At 41.9% G+C, this 18,490-nt stretch overlaps 1 long non-coding RNA gene across 1 annotated transcript in view; it reads right to left on the reverse strand.

The window, feature by feature from the left end:
- Positions 1-327: 327 nt before the first annotated feature.
- LOC142015664 (uncharacterized) overlaps positions 328-18,490 on the reverse strand; it is a 71,015-nt gene continuing 52,852 nt past the window's right edge. The window contains exon 3 of the long non-coding RNA XR_012646213.1: positions 328-469. This is a non-coding gene — a long non-coding RNA (uncharacterized LOC142015664). The remainder of the gene's footprint in view (positions 470-18,490) is intronic.

The following is an 18,490-nucleotide window of genomic DNA, read 5'->3' on the forward strand; positions in this document are numbered from 1 at the left end:
AGAGGTTTCCTTTCTCTGCTGATGGAATGTTCACCTACCAGAGTTCCACCACAGGGGTTCTCATCTTCAAACAATGTTATGGATACAAAATGTAGGAAGTCACCAGCAAAAGCCACATGATTTGTACTTTATTCATACCTACCATATGATCAGACTGATATTTTGCAGCAGTGTTTTAATTACATTAGAAGACATCATTTGAAGAGTATGAGATATTCTCAAAGCACAGAAAGGAAGTAATCAAATTAAAATATTTTATGGCTATACAACTATTTCTGTAAAATATATTCTAGCATGAGGGATAGCATCTAAGAGACTTACTCACATGCGTAGTCCTTTATTCACAAATAGATGCCTTGATTTTGCTCCCGTTATGTTGCAGAGGTCTGGTCTTTGTTCTGGACAAAGTTAATGCAGGATTGTGCCTCATTGTGCAGGGATGTGGACTGGCAACTGGACAACTCTAGGCCTGGAAGAATATTAAAAATATGATTATGATTATGATTATGATTATTAATACATTTCCTTAATTTCTCAAGGTTATAATGCATTTCACTTCTCCTTTTGCAGATGTCACTTTTTCAGAATTGGATAAGTTTTCAACAGTTACAGAGGGAGAAAATGGGGAAGGGAGGGAACAGAGAAGAGAGTGAAAGGAAAAAAACACACATTTTTAAAATGTAAAATGTTCCAGTTTTTGCAAAAGCAAAGTGAAACTTTTCCATTGCAACAGAATATTCTCGTTAAAAACCATATTTGCCCAGGGGAGAGAAGGGCAAGAGAGCTGGGAAATGGTGAGAAAAATCCTATTTTCAGCAGGAATATTTTCGTTTGAGACATTTTGGCCAGCTCTGCTGGGAGCAGAGGGCATGTTTTGTAGGCTCTAAGTCCCTTCTTCCATCACTGGGGACAGAGTATTTTATGCTCCTTGAGGGTATGTTTACACTATGAATTTAGGCTCAATTTATTAAGGTTGACATTTTAGCATCCAAATTTACAAAGTCAAAGGTGCCTGGCCTCACTGGGCACATGAGGTTGAGGGAGTGTGTCCTCAGTAGTGTGGCTACCTTTGGCTTTAACAGCGATGCACTGTGGGTAGCTATCCCACAGTTCCTACTGCCCATTTGCATCCTGGGTTAGGCTCTCAGTGTCTGATGGGACAAAAACATTGCAGCAGGTGGTATTGAGTACATGTTGTCAGCCTTCCATAATGCACTCGTCCCCTCCCTCCCTGCTAGAAAGCATCAGCAACCAATCTTTTTGCAGCTTTTTTCCCTGTTATCTGTGCAGATGCCATTGCATAGTAAGCATAGACTGCGCTAAGCTTCAAACTGCTGTAGCAAGCATTGCAAACATCTTGTGCATTATGCCGCAGTTTGTTCAAAGCCTAGGCAGGAGCTGCCGGTATAAGGAATACCACGAGACAGCAATGAACGCAGATATGCAGGTGTAACTGCCCAGAGGCAGACTCAAACCTGAGACTTCTAGAGCTGAGCGCATGAGCCTCTACAGCTTGAGCTAAGAGCCATGTCTGCAATAAAATGGTCGGGAGGAGTTATAGCTTCTGTTCTGAAGAGGTTGATTCATTGCTATCCTTAAGAACCCAAAAGTGGCCTTGGAAAACCATCATAAAGATGCATTGTTGGAAATTATACATATAAATGCACAGAATAAAGATATAAAACTGATAGTAAAATATTAACAGAATCCATAAAGCATAATAGGCTTACATATTGTGTTTTTAAAGAGTAAAATGTAATAGAAACGTTCACACAAATATCAGAATAGTAGGTGCCAGAGGTGTAACCAGTAACCAAAGTGGAACTGCCCCCATCTGTTTATTACCCATCATCTCTTCCTCACTTAATTGCTGCATTTAGTTTACCATGTGATCCATCAGGAATCACAGAGCAGAACGACTGCATAAAATCTACTCAACTGTTTGCAATTTCTTCCAGTTTGACTTCAATCACAGTTCTTAGAAAAGCAGTCTACTATATGCAGCATCCTAAATCAGCCGTGTGCCCTCTTTTAAACTCTGAGATTTTAAAAAAATTAAATAAATAAAAACAGGTATCAAGAGTGAATTATTTAATATTTGTTTTCATCTTTTTATATATGGAAGAAATTAACTTGTAGGCCGTTTTACAGCTGCACTGATTAAATATCCCATAACTTTTCAGAGAAAGGACTACACATTCCAAAATCATTATGCTTCCAAGTACTCCAGTAAAAATGCAAGCATTAAATAGCTCCATTTTATAGTATACAAGCTGACACTGAAAATAACTCGTTTGAGCAACACATGAACAGCCATACTGGGTCAGATCATAGGGTTATTTTACCTAGTATCCTGTTTTCCGGCAGCGACCAATTCAAGATGCCCCAGTGGGAATGAACAGACCAGGTAATCAGCAAGTCATCTAGCCCCATTCCCAGCTTCTGGTGAACATTTCACTTAGTATTATACCCTAACCTCAGAATGGCCCTCTGTGGCTCTTGTAACAGAGGGTCTGTAGAGAGGTCTCAGTGAGTTTTGACAGAACCAGGACTGGGCTCCATATTAATAGCTGTAAAAATACTGGGTAATCATCAGCCCACGTCAATCAGCATAGCAACACTGAAGTTAGTGGGTCTATGCTGATTTACTCTAGCTTAGGATCTGACCCATCAGATAGCACCCAGAACTTTGTCAGCACGAATATAATAAAAAATTAACCCTCCCACTCTATGCTTTTCTGGATGTGCACAGATATTCAGACAAAACTGTAATTTGATGTTTAACACAATAATTTGCTTTTTTAAAATTTGATATTTGGTGCTTACTGTCCAAATGCTTCTCTGCTCAGTCACCTTTTTCTTTGTGTTTGTTTTTACACATATTTTTCTTTTAAAATGAAATGTAATGTTCTTTACAATATTGTTCCAGTTTAGGAGAACAGAATGTAAATTTTCATATGAGTCCTTGGCAAATGCAGGTTACTTCAAGAGGCATGCATAATGTAACATCTTGACTTCCAGTAGTTCAAAAACAAACCTATCTTTCATTAAAAACCCAGAGTCTAATTTGCATATAAATCCTGCCAAAGTCCATCTGGTTTTATGACTTGATTAGAAGTCATAATAATTTTCTGCAACATTTAACAAATAATAACCTAGCTTTTTATAAATACGGTACAAAGTATTATATGTTAAATTGACCTTAGATTTAAAAAATCAAGCATGTACCTACCTTAAAATGTTTCCTCACTAAAGAAGAAAAAAGAAGATAGACAAATGTCTAATAATCATACTTTCTGTTCTTTCCAGATTCATTGCCAACTTTTGCATGCTGTTAATAAGCACCTGATTTTCAAAGTCAGCCAAAAACTAAGTAAATGTGCCATTTCAAAACAACCCATTTATGGCTATGTCTATACGGCGGGAGCTATTTTGTGATAATGCAGTATCCCAAAATAGCTGCCCTGTGTCTATGCAAAGCGCCCATCATTTTGAAATATTTTTCAAAATAACGGGCATGCTATTTCAACATCCCTGTAAACCTCATCTCAAGAGGAGTAACGGATGCCTCAAAATAGTGCTTTATTCAATATGTGGCACCGTTCACACGGTACCACATGCCGAAATAGTCTATTTCAAAATTGACTTGAAATAAGCTATGCAAATTGCATACCTTAGTTCAAGTTTAGGCTGTTGTGGAGACATAGCCTTTGGGACTACATTTCCCAAGCATGCAGTCTGGGTTCTGACGTTCTGGTCGGCCTGCTGTGCATTCCTGAAATAGCTTCTAGGCTACGTCTACACGTGCCCCAAACTTCGAAGTGGCCACGCAAATGGCCATTTCGAAGTTTACTAATGAAGCGCGGAAATGCATATTCAGCGCTTCATTAGCATGCGGGCGGCCGCGGCACTTCGAAATTGACACGCCTCGCCGCCGCGCGTCTCGTCCAGACGGGGCTCCTTTTCGAAAGGACGCCGCCTACTTCGAAGTCCCCTTATTGGGAATAAGGGGACTTCGAAGTAGGCGGCGTCCTTTCGAAAAGGAGCCCCGTCTGGACGAGACGCGCGGCGGCGAGGCGTGTCAATTTCGAAGTGCCGCGGCCGCCCGCATGCTAATGAAGCGCTGAATATGCATTTCAGCGCTTCATTAGTAAACTTCGAAATGGCCATTTGCGTGGCCATTTCGAAGTTTGGGGCACATGTAGACATGGCCCTAGAGTGTTATTACATGTGGATCTCTGTTTTCATTAAAAGACTATTTTTTAAAAACTTTTCCAGAGCTAAACGTTTACAAAAATAAAGCTTGAAAGTGTTAGAACATAAGAGGGCCATACTTGGTCAAACCAAAGCTACATCTAGCCCAGTATCCTGTCTTCCAGTGGCCAATGCCACATGTCCGGGGGGAATGAATAGAACAGATAATCAGCAAGTGATCCATCCCATCTCACTCCTTCCTACGCCCTATCCTCAGTTCTTTTCTGAACCCTGTTATAGCCTGTGCCTTCATAATATTTTCTGGAACAGAATTCCACAGGTTGACTGTGCTTTATGTGAAGAAGTACTTCCTTTTGTTTGTTTTAAACCTGTTTCCTATTAATTTCATTTGGTGTCCTCTCCTTGTGTTATGAGAATGAGTAAATAACACTTCCTTACTATCTCCACACCAGTCATGATTTTATAGGCCTCAGTCATATCTCTTGTTGGTCCTCTGTTTTCAGACCTGCAAAGTCCCAGTCTTATTAATCTCTCCTCATATGGTAGTCATCCCATTCCCCTAATAATTTTTCTTGCCATTTTTGGAACCATTTCCAATTCTAATATATCTTTTTTGTAACAGGGTGACCAGAACTACATGCAGTATTCAATATATGGCTGTACCATGGGTGTATATTGAGACAATCTGACATTTTCTGTCTTATTATTTATTATTATTCCTGATTGATTCCCACCATGCTGTTAGATGAACGTTCTGTTAAACTAATAACCAAAGCAGCAAGCTCTGCATGACTCTGCAAACCAATTAATTCCCTTGAGAGGGAAGTTCAGCTGCCCCATGAATCTTAATAAGGTTCTGATTTCATGGTCTTCTGCTCTGAAGAGGTCTACATGTACCCGTCAGAAGACTCTATAGGTATGTCGACACTGCAATTAAAAAAAAAAAACCACCATAGCACTGATGTTCAGAGCCCAGGTCAGCTGCCCTGGGCTTGTGGGGCTCCACTTGAGGGGCTAAAAATGGAGTTATGTAGACATTTGTGCTTGAACTCAGAGACTCATTCACCTCACATATCATGAGAAGAGAGGCAGTGAGGCCTGGCCCACCAACTCAAACAGATACATTCCAGCGGCTGGCAGCTGCCACCCCCGCATTTCTGTGGAAGCAAGAAAAGGGAGCTCTTGCCAATCGTAAAGGGAAGGGGCCAGTGCTGTCACTTCTGAGGGAAAGAAAGGAGCCCAGGACCCTCCCTCACTACTTCTACTTCATGTCAGTGACTACACGTTTTATTATGCCTAGGGCACTGATTGCCTTAATCTGGCCCTATTTATAGCAAGTTTTTAAAAAACCTTTTCAGAAACGGAATTGTTTATCATGGTTTGAACTGTTAGTGATCCTGAGTATTTCAGTTCAACATCAGGAAAGTTAAACAAAACATTGAGATGGGCACTAATAAATGTTATTCACTTCCTCTAATAATACTTAACTGAATTATTTTGAAACAAATGATTTCTTAGAACACCTGGTGTTTTTTAGATGTACCGATAGTTATCTTTGCAAGCATATTCTAGGGGAAGTTTATTGCCCTGAAAGTACAAAACCTTGATAAGAATAAATCTCCAGAACTCTGTTATGATTTATGTCTTTCTGCTGATTTCTAGGTATACAGATGGAAACTTCTTTAAATAAGCATCTGAAAAGGACTGAGGTAGCTCTATGAAGCAAATAAAGGGCCCACATTCATTGGCAAAATAGGATTATCAAGGACTTTGGCAGCCAGATTTTCAAAACCAGTCTGCAGAAGTGCCAGGCCTATTGTTTGTGTATACAAACCACCATTTGTGCATTTTGCAGGGCATGTGGGTATTTAGCTGTCTCCTATAAAAAAGTGTATGTAGGTTTTGCAGATGTAATATGGGTTCACACAATACAAAAATGTTACCAACTCCTGTGAGTTTACTGAAACTTACAGTGTTTGGTGTTTTTCACAAAGGCTTGGCTACTTAGAATCACATGGTTAAAAAGAGAGCTGGGATTCTCAAAGTAATTTTACAGATACATATTTTCTCCTGGCTGAGAAAAGTATGAACAAAATGGGGGAAAATTAAAAAAACAGACGACACATAAAAGGAACCTAAAATTTATTTTTCAAAATCCATAAAGTTTAAGTAAATTTCCTGATATTTTCAAGGACAGACTTATGATTTCTCACAAAATTGGGTGACTGGGCAACAAAATGTTGACAAATGCAAAGTAACGCACATTGGGAAACAATCCCAACTATACATACAAATGATGAGCTCTAATTTAACTGCTGCCACTCAAGAAGGAGCTCTTGAAGTGATTGTGCTCTCTGGCTATGCCAGTCCAGGGTAGGGACATGACTGTCCTTACACTCTTCGGAAGTGGTGCAGTGCTGCCAGTGAGTGCAGGGAGGGTGCAGATGCTGGGGGTGCATGTTGTCTTCTGTGCATCTCCTACACAGTCTCTATGGACAATGGGGAATATATCAATCACTCAGAGATTGCCTGTCCTGTTCAGTGCTTCTGAAGCACCCGGCGAGATGGAATTTTGACCTGACCCAGAGTGTCTGTTCTTATTTTTGAGTCCGTAGGGTTGGCAATACAAAAGCTACAACTAAAATTTTGCCCTGTACTGGCCTTGTTTCTCCCGCTGGTATAGTAGACAAGACTATAGCCTATTATAGAATCATAGGGTTGGAAGAGACCTCAGGAGGTTATCAAGTCCAACCCCCTGCTGAAAGCAGACCAATACTAAATACCAGTCAGGGCTTTGTCAAGCTGGGACTTAAAAACCACTCGGAATGGAGAGTCCACAAACTCCCTAGGTAACCTATTCTAGTGCTTTACCAACCTCCTGTTGAAATAGATTTTTCCTAATATCCAATCTGGACCTTCCCTACTGCACCTGGAGACCATTGCTCCTCATTCTGGCATCTGTCACCATTGATGACTGCCTCTCTCTAACCTCTTTGGAACCTCCCTTCAGGTAGCTGAAGGCTGCTATCAAATGCCCACTCTCTCTTCTCTGCTGCAGACTAAATAAGCCTAAATCCCTCGGCATCTCCTCATAAATCATGTGCTCCAGCCCCCTAATCATTTTTGTTTCCCTGCACTGGGCTCTCTCCAATGCGTCCACATTCCTTTTGTAACGGGGAACCCAGAAATGGACATGATATTCCACATGTGCCCTCACCAGAGCTGATAAAGGAAAATAATCACTTCCTTAGATCTGCTGGCAGTGCTTCTACTAACATAGCCCATCATGTTGTTAGTCTTCTTGGCTACAAGGACACATTGTTGACTCACGTCCAGCCTCTCATCCACTTGAATGCCCAGGTCCCCAGCCTGTAGCAGTGTTTGGGATTCTTGTCCCAAGTGAAGGACTCTGAACTTGTCCTTGTTAAACCTCATCAGATTTCTCTTGGCCCAATCTTCCAATTTGTTTAGGTCACTCTGGACTTTATCCCTACCCTCCAGAGTATCTACCTCTCCCCCTGTCTTAGTGTCATCCACAAATTTGCTGAGGTTGCAATCCATCCCCTTGTCCAGGTCATTAATGAAGATGTTGAACAAAATCAGCGCCATGACTGACCCATCAGGGATTCTGTTTGATACCAAACACCAACCAGACATAAAGCCACTAATCACAACCTGTTGAGCCCAGCAATCTAACCAGCTTTCTATTCAGTCCTTAGAGTCCATTTATCCAATCCATACTTCTCTAACTTGCTGGCAAGAATACTGTGAGAGACCATATCAAAAGCTTTGCTAAAGTGCAGGTATATTACATCCACTGTTCTCCCTATATCCACAGAGACAGTTTCTTCATCATAGAAGGCAGTCAGGTTGGTCACCCTTTGGTGAATCCACGTTGACTATTCCCAATCACTTTCCTCTCTCCCAAGTGCTTCAAAGTGGATTTCTTGAAGATCCCCTCCATGATCTTTCCAGAGACTGAGATGAGGCTGACAGGTCAGTAGCTCCCCAGATTCTCCTTCTTCCCTTTTTAAAATAAGGGCGCTACATTTGCCTTTTTCCAATCATCCAGGACCTCCCCCAGTCACCAGGTGTATTCAAAGATAATGGCCAATGGCTCTGCAATCACATCAGCCAATTCCCTCACCACCCTCCGATGCATTATATCCACCCCATGCATTTGTGTATGTCCAGCTTTTCTAAATAGTTCTTAACCTGTTTGTTCCTCATTCAGAGCTGCCCACCTCCTCCACATGTTGTGCTGCCTGGTGCAGCAGTCTGGGTGCTGACCTTCTCTGTGAAGATAGAGGCAAAAAAAAGGATTGAGTATTTCAACTTTTTCCACATCATCTGTCACTAAATTACCTTCCCCATTCAGTAGCAGCCACATGCCTTCTTTGACCACCTTCCTATTGCTAACATGCCTGTACAAACCCTTCTTGTCGCCTTTCATATTACTTGTTAGCTGCAACTCCAGTTGTACTTTCGCCTTCCTGGTTACAACCCTTCATGTTCAAGCAATAAATTTGCACTCTTCCCGAGTCACCTGCCCAGGTTCCACTTCTTGTAAGCTTTTTCTTTTTTGTGTGTTTAAGATCACCAAAGATTTCTGTACTAAGCCAAACTGGTCACCTATCATACTTGCTTTTTTTATTGCATTGGGATGGTGTGTTCGTGCACCTTCAGCAAGTCTTCCTGAAAATACAGCCAACTCTCCTGGACTCCTTTCTCTCTCATATTAGTGTCCCAGGGGATCCTGCCCATCTGTTCCCCGAGGGAGAAAAATCTACTTTTCTGAAGTCCAAGGTCTGTATTCTGCTGGTCTTCTTTCTTCCTTTGGTCAGGATCATGAATTCAACCATCTCATGATCATTGCTGCCTAGGTTGCCACCCACATTTACTTCCCATACCAGTTCCTCTCTTTGAACAGCAGGTCAAGCTGAGCACGGCACCTGGTTGATTCCTTCAGCACTTACACTAGGAAGTTGTCCCCAGCATTCTCCAAAACCTTCCTGGACTATCTGTGTACTGCTGTATTGGCCTCCCAGCAGATGCCCAGGTGATTGCAGTTCCCTCTGAGAATCATGGCCTGTGATCTGGCAGCTTCCATTAACTGACCAAAGAAATTCTCATCCATCTGATCCAGTGGTCTATAATAGACACCCACTACAACATCAGAAGACTCTTGTTCACACCCTGAATTCTGGCTCCAGGCATGCAGCCCACTTCTCTGGTTTCCCAGTCAGGACGGCAGGTGGATGATTCTGTCCCTGTTAGGAATGAGCCCCCAACCACCACCACCCATCTCCCCTTCTTGGGAGTGGTGGTCATAGAACTCACATCCCTGGAACAGTGCATCCCACACCTTCTGGTCAATGGGGTCTCCTTCTGACCCCTTCCCTCAGAGGTCTCCTTCAAAGGATTCTCCATCATAGGATCTGTGGAGAGCACCTTGAAACAGTAAGTTACCTCTATGTGGTTTGGCAATACCCGAGTTGTCTTTCTTCTCCTGGAGGTCACATGCTGTCAATTTTCTTGCTCATTCTGCACTGTCCTCTCTGATTCTTCTGCATGCTGTGCCTGCAGTGTCACCTGCTGATTTCCATCCAGAAAGTATTCATCTTCTCTGATGGACTGCAGGGTTGATACCTAGGCCTCTAGTCCTCTAATCTTCTCTTCCAATATAGAGACCAGCTTGAACTTTGTGGAGACGAAGCTGCTTCTGTCCCCTGAGAGGTCACAACAGCTGATCTCTCGCTATCCCTACTGTCTGTGTTCAGAGAGACTTCTCAGTTGTATTTACTGTTCCCTGAAGCAGAAAACAGAGATGAGAAACAGAAGATGAAACCCACAACCTGTCTGAGGCTCCTCCAAGGTGAACTCCCAGGCTAACTCCCTCTGTTTGCAGCTCACTCCATTCACTCTAGCTGCTGGTTTCAAAGGCTGAAGCAGGTGACCTGGCTCAAAGCCTTAACTGCAAGCCAATCAACCACTCAAGGTCCACCTGGCAAAAAGCACTCCCAGTTCACACTTTCCTCAGATAGTCAAACTTTTCAAACTGACAATACATGGTCAAGCAGTCCCTTCAACTAGCACCAGTTTAACAAAATGGTCACAGACAGACCGGTACATGGATACTCATCCCACCAGCTCACAACCCCAACCCCCTAATGCCACACTCAGCTTAACTCCTCTTGGATGCTTCCCAGGCTAACTCTCTCTGTTAGCAGCTCTGTTAGTGTCTCTGTTACTGCCCTAGCCTATCCTGCCCCCTATAGAAGATCTAGCCTTACATTATAACTAGCCTTGATTAGGGACTAGCAACATCAAAATGTTAGGAGTATTGGTGTGGGGTAGTGAGAGTTAAAGGACACATGGGGAAGTTATTTATTTCTTTACCCTCACAGAACAATGCAGAACCACCTAGGCAGCCTCCTATCATACACAGCTGCTGATTAGGCAGGCAGTGAGGATGACTGATGGCATGAAGGCTACTATTTCACTCTCTTTGAAACACCCCTGGGTAGATCTTCTGACTTCCCTCTGAACATCTAGCTGTTAGCTATGACTTTTCTAGCACAGGCTCTAATACCATAGGGCTAAATACACACAGTGAAACTCCCACAAAGCTACACAGCATGTCACACCTATGTCTTTAACCCAGAATGCTCATCTTTGATCTATTTTCCTGCCCAGCTTTCCGTAAGTGTGTGGGAACTAGAAAGAAGTGCACCACGAGCCTTGAGAGTGAGGGCAAAAGCCAATGATGAGATGGTTCTTGGTGGAAATATAGGCAGTTATTTTCAGATTCGTATCTTAATATTTAACAGTGCTGCACTTCTTAGGATTTCCAGTAAACTTGCACGGTTATTCATCAAGCTGTTTTGATGGCACACTACCCACCAGTACCCATCCAGCTGGGTATTTCTGTCCTATCTCTTCTTTACTTTTATGAAGTGTAGAATAAATGAGCATGCAAAAACAGTGTATCACTCAGCATTATTACCCATGCAAGGACCTTAGATGTCACACTTGCGAATCTACTTGTCAGGGCACAGCTGCTACAAGTCTACCTGAATGTACTGAGCTTGTCCTTTAATCACTTTTGAGGCTGTGAATCGCAAATAATTCAAGTGCTGCCCTAATGTCATAGCACACTGACAGTTGTCTTGTGGGAAGGTTCGTGAAGCCAAGACAGTTAGCAGCCATGGTAAACAGCAGGATACCTAAAGTGACCACTGCTTCATCCTCCCACACATTTCTTATTCTGCTACCCTTCTTTTGATGAAATCAGATGCTGCTGCAGCATAAAAAGAAATGTTAGTCTACTAAACAAATACAAAAATTAATTTACTCTTTAAAGCAATAAAAGAGAACATTAGAACTTGGAACCATGGCACGTGTAATACTTTTATCAAACATCTTCCAAGATGAAAGGAATAGCTCCTTTGGTTTGTTAGCATGGTGAGAAATATTTATATGTGAAGAACGTGTTCACTATTTCTAACAATCTTCTTGAGTTTAAAAGAGGAGTAAATTAATGTTAGGTAAGTCTGCTTCTATTTCCTTGCTCACCTGGCTTAGCTTTCACTCACATTCAACAAAACCAGAGTAACCTTTTCATTTAAGCCACTTTGGGAAAAAAAAGACCCATAATCAACAACAGTGATCCAGTTTAGAAGAAAAGTTAGAGGACACAGAGCCGCAAGACGCAGATTAAAATATCAGCGCACTCCATTTTGGGGATGATTGGAAGTATAAATACTGATTGTATTGCTTCTGTGAATTGTGAGTGAAAACATGCATATCAGACTTCAGAGTGAACTATCATATTTGGCAGCTTTTCTTTGTATAGGCAAAAATAGATACACTGTTTATATTTCTGAATGAATGCTAAACGTTCTGCTGCTAAATTTTCAGTGAAGTCAATGTAAATGTAATGTAAAGAATTCTTTCTTCCTATGATCTTTATAAGTCAAGAGCAGATTCCGCTATTACACCATTGATTTCTCACCCATGTGAGATTGGGATCAGGCCTACAATGAGGTTTATTTTCTACATGCAATGGAGTTAAATTCTGAAAAGGAAAAAAAACTACTGATCTTCAGTAAAATGCAAACAAAGCCTCAGCAGCAGGCCATTATTACTTTGACTAATCAGAGAAACCACCTGCAGGAATAGGCCCTTTGCTGTTTACTCCCAGCAGAACCTTCCAAATGATGATTAATCACCGAATAAACTGAAGAACTGACAACCACATAATGACACAGAGAAAGCAGAGATGGGGACGGAGCAGTGGATGCATGTGGTCCATGCATAGGTGGGTGGAAGGGCCGAAGAAGATGGATGACCCTGTAAATGCTTGACACTTCAGTGTCTTGTACATAACAGGAGAACTGCTACAGTAAAGCAACTGCCAAATTCAAGCAAATAATGCTGTACACATCAAATTGACACATTTCCTTCATTTGTCAGAAAATAAAGTAGAGGGGCAACTTTCTAAGAAATAAACTAATGAGGCTTTTAATTGGAAAGCTATGCCCAGATAATAAAGGAAATAAAAGATACAGTAAATGACAGGATAATCCATTACAGGGAAAGGCATTGTGAAGGTTTCACTGATTATATCCAGATTATTCTAACTATGTCCCTACTAATTTGAAAAACGATGAATCACAGAGTTCAAACTGGGCTCAGATGAGTCAATTATACTAAGCAGTGATATCAAAAGCTCATATTTTCTACACTAAGGAATCAAGCATGTTATGCTCAACAACAAACAGAAATGAGCTATATTACACATTCTCAATTGACCAAGTCATTAGCAACATGGAAGAATGTTTCTCTAATTTTTCAATATGTTCTGGATGTTCTTGCCCCCATGGAATCCCTCCTGGCAGACATTTATTAACATGAAAAACACTTGTAGGAAATGAAGAAGTGTCTTGCAGCATTCTGCAGATATGCTTTCTAATTCCAGGGTTGCATAGATGCTTACATTTAATACAGATGGAATAAGAAACTTCAATAGTAATGGGGCACATTCTTCAGTGTCTTTAGAACTCAAATCTGCAACATTCTCAAACATGTACTGGAAGGACCAATCCTCCATTCCTTACACACACAGTTGTAGTTTGGGGAGTGCAAGGAATGCAGATTAAGCCTTGGATCCAATTCAGTATTCCTCGGCATCTTGTGTAGCCATTTACACCAAAGAAAAAGGGATGCACAATGCTACCATTCTGATAAGGTAGCATTTTGAAATCACTTTGCGCTAGTAGAGGGAGGGATTTTCAAAGGTACACAGAAGGGTTAGGCACACAACTCCTTTTGAAAAAGTCACCTCCCTAAATGAGTATAAAAGATGCAGGACAATAGTGGGCATGAGCCTAGGTACACATACAAGTAATTTTTAAGTGAACAAATATAAAAAGGTCATTCTCACAGTGATTTGTACTCATTCTGAATTGCAAGATCCCCATTCATTTCAATGGGAGCAGTTTTTTTTTCTTGATTGTTTTCTTGAAATTTAGTAAGGCTAGCCAAAAAATGGGAATTGTCAGCCACAAAACATTTCAAAGTTCAAGTAATTATTTTCATTCCACTTAAAGTTCTCCCTCGAGCTTTTCCAATTACTTGAGCAACATTTTCCTTTCAATTTGAATCAAATGGAATTGAGACAAATATGTCACTTTCAAAATCTAGATTTCCTGGGTGTAGGATCCCTTTTTTCTCTATAAATAAACAAAATAAAGTAAATTTTTGAAAGAAAAAAAAAAGAAAAAAAGAGAAAACCAAACCCCAACCAATTTTCATTTTGATGCGGTTCAGTTAGGATATTTTCTACTTTGAATCATTTAATAAAAAAAAATCAAATGTGGAAACTGTTAATATTTTCATATTGGTCAGAAAGGATTTTTTCCATGTAAAAACCTTTACTAAAAATTCTTCAACCAATGTGGAATACATATTAAGCCTAGCCCTGTTCCCATTATGTAGCTGACATTTTGTCATTGATTTGGGCTGCAGAGGTTCAGAGCCACTTTGGAGAGAACTAGTATAGTGGTAGCCCGGGCATTGCTAGACTTAAAGATGTGCCACTGTCTTTATAGTGCTTGCCCACTGCAACGGGTTTATTGCCAAGCTTGGTTCACATAGGCCACCAAAGCTGTGTCTACACGTGCACGCTACTTCGAAGTAGCGGCACTAACTTCGAAATAGCGCCCGTCGCGGCTACACGCGTCGGGCGCTATTTCGAAGTTAACTTCGACGTTAGGCAGCGAGACGTCGAAGTCGCTAACCTCATGAGGGGATCGGAATAGCACCCTACTTCGACGTTCAACGTCGAAGTAGGGACCGTGTAGACGATCCGCGTCCCGCAACGTCGAAATTGCCGGGTCCTCCATGGCGGCCATCAGCTGGGGGGTTGAGAGATGCTCTCTCTCCAGCCCCTGCTGGGCTCTATGGTCACCGTGGGCAGCAGCCCTTAGCCCAGGGCTTCTGGCTGCTTCTGCGGCAGCTGGGGATCCATGCTGCAGGCACAGGGTCTGCAACCAGTTGTCGGCTCTGTGGATCTTGTGTTGTTTAGTGCAACTGTGTCTGGGAGGGGCCCTTTAAGGGAGCAGCTTGCTGTTGAGTCCGCCCTGTGACCCTGTCTGCAGCTGTGCCTGGCACCCTTATTTCGATGTGTGCTACTTTGGCGTGTAGACGTACCCTTGCAGCGCCTATTTCGATGTGGTGCCGCGCAACGTCGAAGTTGAACATCGACGTTGCCAGCCCTGGAGGACGTGTAGACGTTATTCATCGAAATAGCCTATTTCGATGTTGCTACATCGAAATAAGCTATTTCGATGTTGGCTTCACGTGTAGACGTAGCCCAACATGCATTAGACACAGGAGTTACCAAACTGTGGTACTGGAGCTTATGTTCCATCAGTTCTCTTCACTATTTAATCTCAGAGGGGTAGCTGTGTTAGTCTGTAGCTCACAAATAACAAGCAGTGCTGTAGAACCTTGAAGATTTACAAAATCTTTGTCAAGCATTCTTAAAACTTAATTACCCACCTGTGGAAGTAAAGAAACAGATTGACAGAGGCAGGGCTGGGGTATGGTGCAGGAGAGGATTCTGGCTTGGGTGATGGGTGTAGGAAGGGGTGCTGGGCCTGGGAGGGAGTTGTGACCTGGGGTGGGGGGCAGAGGGTTTGGATAGTGACCTGGGGTAGGGATGCCAGGGGTGGGGGGCATGTTAGCGGCAGGCTCTGGCTGGGAGGTGCTTACCTAGATACTACACCTTTTCTCCATCTCACTGTCCATTCATCCCCTTCACCCCCATACCTGTCTTCCTCCTTGTAATCACCTTACTTCTAATCACAATATTTTTCAACATATTAAATATATATGGTGCGTATTGTTGCAGAGGTTGGCAAATCCATTTGCCAATAACACATAGGAAACTATCTGTTGAATGCAGTGCTTCCCAGCAGTTCCTGCTGAGTTTAAACTTTTATTTTAAGGCCTGGAAAAGCTTTTGATATGGGAACCTGAAGCAGTGTTATTTTTCTGACTCTGCCAACAGGAAGCCTGAAATAAGAGAAACAGAAATCACTGCCCCATATACAGACTGAACAGCTGAGGTGGGGCATTCCTCCAAGCTAGAGGGAAAGACTCTTTCTGAAAAGACCACTCCACACTAAAGTATTTGCTTCTGCAGTATTTTTTAAAATTCCGCTCGGTACTTCTCAGCACCTGTGTGTGCCAGAAGGTTTTAGCTACTGGCCTGTAAGTACCTACCTCACTCTTCAAAATGGAATTTAAGCTCCTAAGTCACTTCAGTGTGTCTGAAATGTATACATTTTGGGAAAAGCTGAATTGAACCATGTGCCCCGTCAGCCAATTGAGCTTCAGAGAAGTAATCTGCAGTCACTCTCTTGGAGAAGGGAGTTGACAAGCTGGAAACCCCAGAGGAATAAAGAGGGCCAGGAGATGAGGATGAGGCTGACGGAGAGGCAGCTAGGTGCAGGAGGGAACCACATCTCGACTGTTGTTTAGAGGCTCTCTAAGCCAAAACTCAGAGTAAAGGGCAGGCCTGAGTTCCCCTAGCAGCCACTGAGGGAGTGAAACCTAAAGCAGCAAATGGAGGACTGTTATCTGGTGAGCAGGGACTTTGGTACACAGCCGAAGAAGAGGAACCACACTGCAATGTGCCTGGAGGGCCAAATCACAAAGGGATCATTGAAGTTTCTGGCACAAGAGGGAGGCTGCACAACAAGAGAAAGAGACAGAGAGGAGGTGTGAACCTCAGCAAGCAGGGGCATTGACCATACACAAATAATTCCCAGAATGGCCAAGAGGTACCATTCTGCTGTTAGTGGAGCCTCAGCACATCATCTTAAGCAATGGTACTTTCACTCCTTCCCTCGGGAGACGGCTATACAACCGCATCCGAAAGTTTTTGTGATTTTAAATGTAAATAGACATTTTTGGTAATTTTATCCCATTGTTGCTACCATAGCTTGTACCAGCCTGAATAGCTCCTCAGGATGGCTATCCATAATATTGAAATTCAGGTACTCATGCAACTATCATTAAATTTTGCAAATTGTTTAGATCTGTCCCCTAATTAATACTTCAGATAACTCGTAACAGTGGACACTTCTGGTCTAAATCTACTACCTATGGACCACTCTCTGGCACAGGTACCGTCTAGATTTACTGAAGCCAATGCTAAGTTATAGCTTAGGTTATCCTACTCTCCTCCCTCTTTGTGATCCTTACTCTCTCCATATGCTCTTATGGTCTTCTCTGCCCTTCCAACAACAATCAAATTCTTCCAATATGTCTTTATTCTTGTTGGGCCCCAGTGTTCTGTAACTAACCTTGATACCTTTGCATGGTGCAGTTCCTCACGATAACTTCAGTTACTGCTTGCTTAAGGACTCAAATTAAGCCTATGGTAATCTTTTACTGTGCTACACATAGCATTTCCTAATAAAAAGAAGCCTAATTTCAGGATGTCACTCAGCCCAACAGTTCTGTCTCTATCCAAATGCTGGTAAGCACTGCAGATTTGCTAATTATTTGGTCTCCAGATTGACGATGCTCCATTACTACACAGCTTCTTCATACGCAGATGTTCAAACAATTCTCTGATACTTTTCTCCACCGACAGTTGATAAATCCTCTAGCGTTCTAATACTGCTGTCTATATACATGTCTTTTGCTCTCTACTAAAATTTCCACTTACAACTATGTTGATTATTTTGTTTTCTTATTGCTCCTATCTATTTTTCTTGCATCTCTGTGCTTTTAAATTCACTCCCCCTTCCCCCACACAAAAAGTGTCCCTTTCAACAGACTCATCAGGAAAACAATCCTCACCACTTGCCAGAGACAGAGATGTGAACTAATGTCAATGACATAAGAAATTACCCCAAACTTACAGTCTTTTTGATGACATTAACTATTTCATTGACCTACTTTAATTTTTGTGGCTTTGTATACCTTTTAGCTGTAGCCAGGATCAGACATTAATTGCTATGTATATATGTAAAGACATTTTAGCAGCCTTTGAAATACACAAAATAATACACCTAGTTTTAAAATAATAACAAATACAGGAGCAAGAAATGTATGAGGTTGAAAGGGTCACAGGAGGTGTCTTCCTGGGTTATAATTTCCTTTGTTTAACACCTTATTTCAGAACTCTTATGAAAACAAACATCCCAATGAATGGGGAAATAGCAGAGATATAGAAAAGCATCAGCATCACATTTTCCACTCTACACATTCACAAGATCTTGGGCTGTTCTTTTGTAACAATTGATTGATGTCTTTCAGGATAATGCTTCAAGGAACTACATTTACAAAAATTACCAGCTCCTTTTCAGTTCCTTCTCTGTGTGTGTCAGGATATTGCTGAAAATCAGCAACCTTATAGTGTTAATGTTCAACCAGGTACAGGAGAAGGTGCAAAGCCTGGAGCGATAGATCAGCTTGACAGTTCCAGCACTCCAGACTATTTAGCTAGGCATGTACTTTCCTTGTAAGTTGCCTTGTCTAATTAGCTGCTGAGGTGTTGCATCTTTATCCCTAGAGGCCTCGCTGCTGATGCAAAGTAGAAGAAATTGCTGGTATGGACCATGACAGAGCAGCGCTTGATTGTGCTACAAGATGTCCTGTGGATGGAGTCCAGACAGTTTTGACTAATCATCAACTTTGCAGCTCTTAACATCAGTTCTTTTCTTTCAATAGCGTTAAGTCAGAGACTTTGGAAGGA

Source organism: Carettochelys insculpta, chromosome 7, assembly GCF_033958435.1.
Source record: "Carettochelys insculpta isolate YL-2023 chromosome 7, ASM3395843v1, whole genome shotgun sequence".
Classification (NCBI taxonomy): Eukaryota; Metazoa; Chordata; order Testudines; family Carettochelyidae; genus Carettochelys; species Carettochelys insculpta.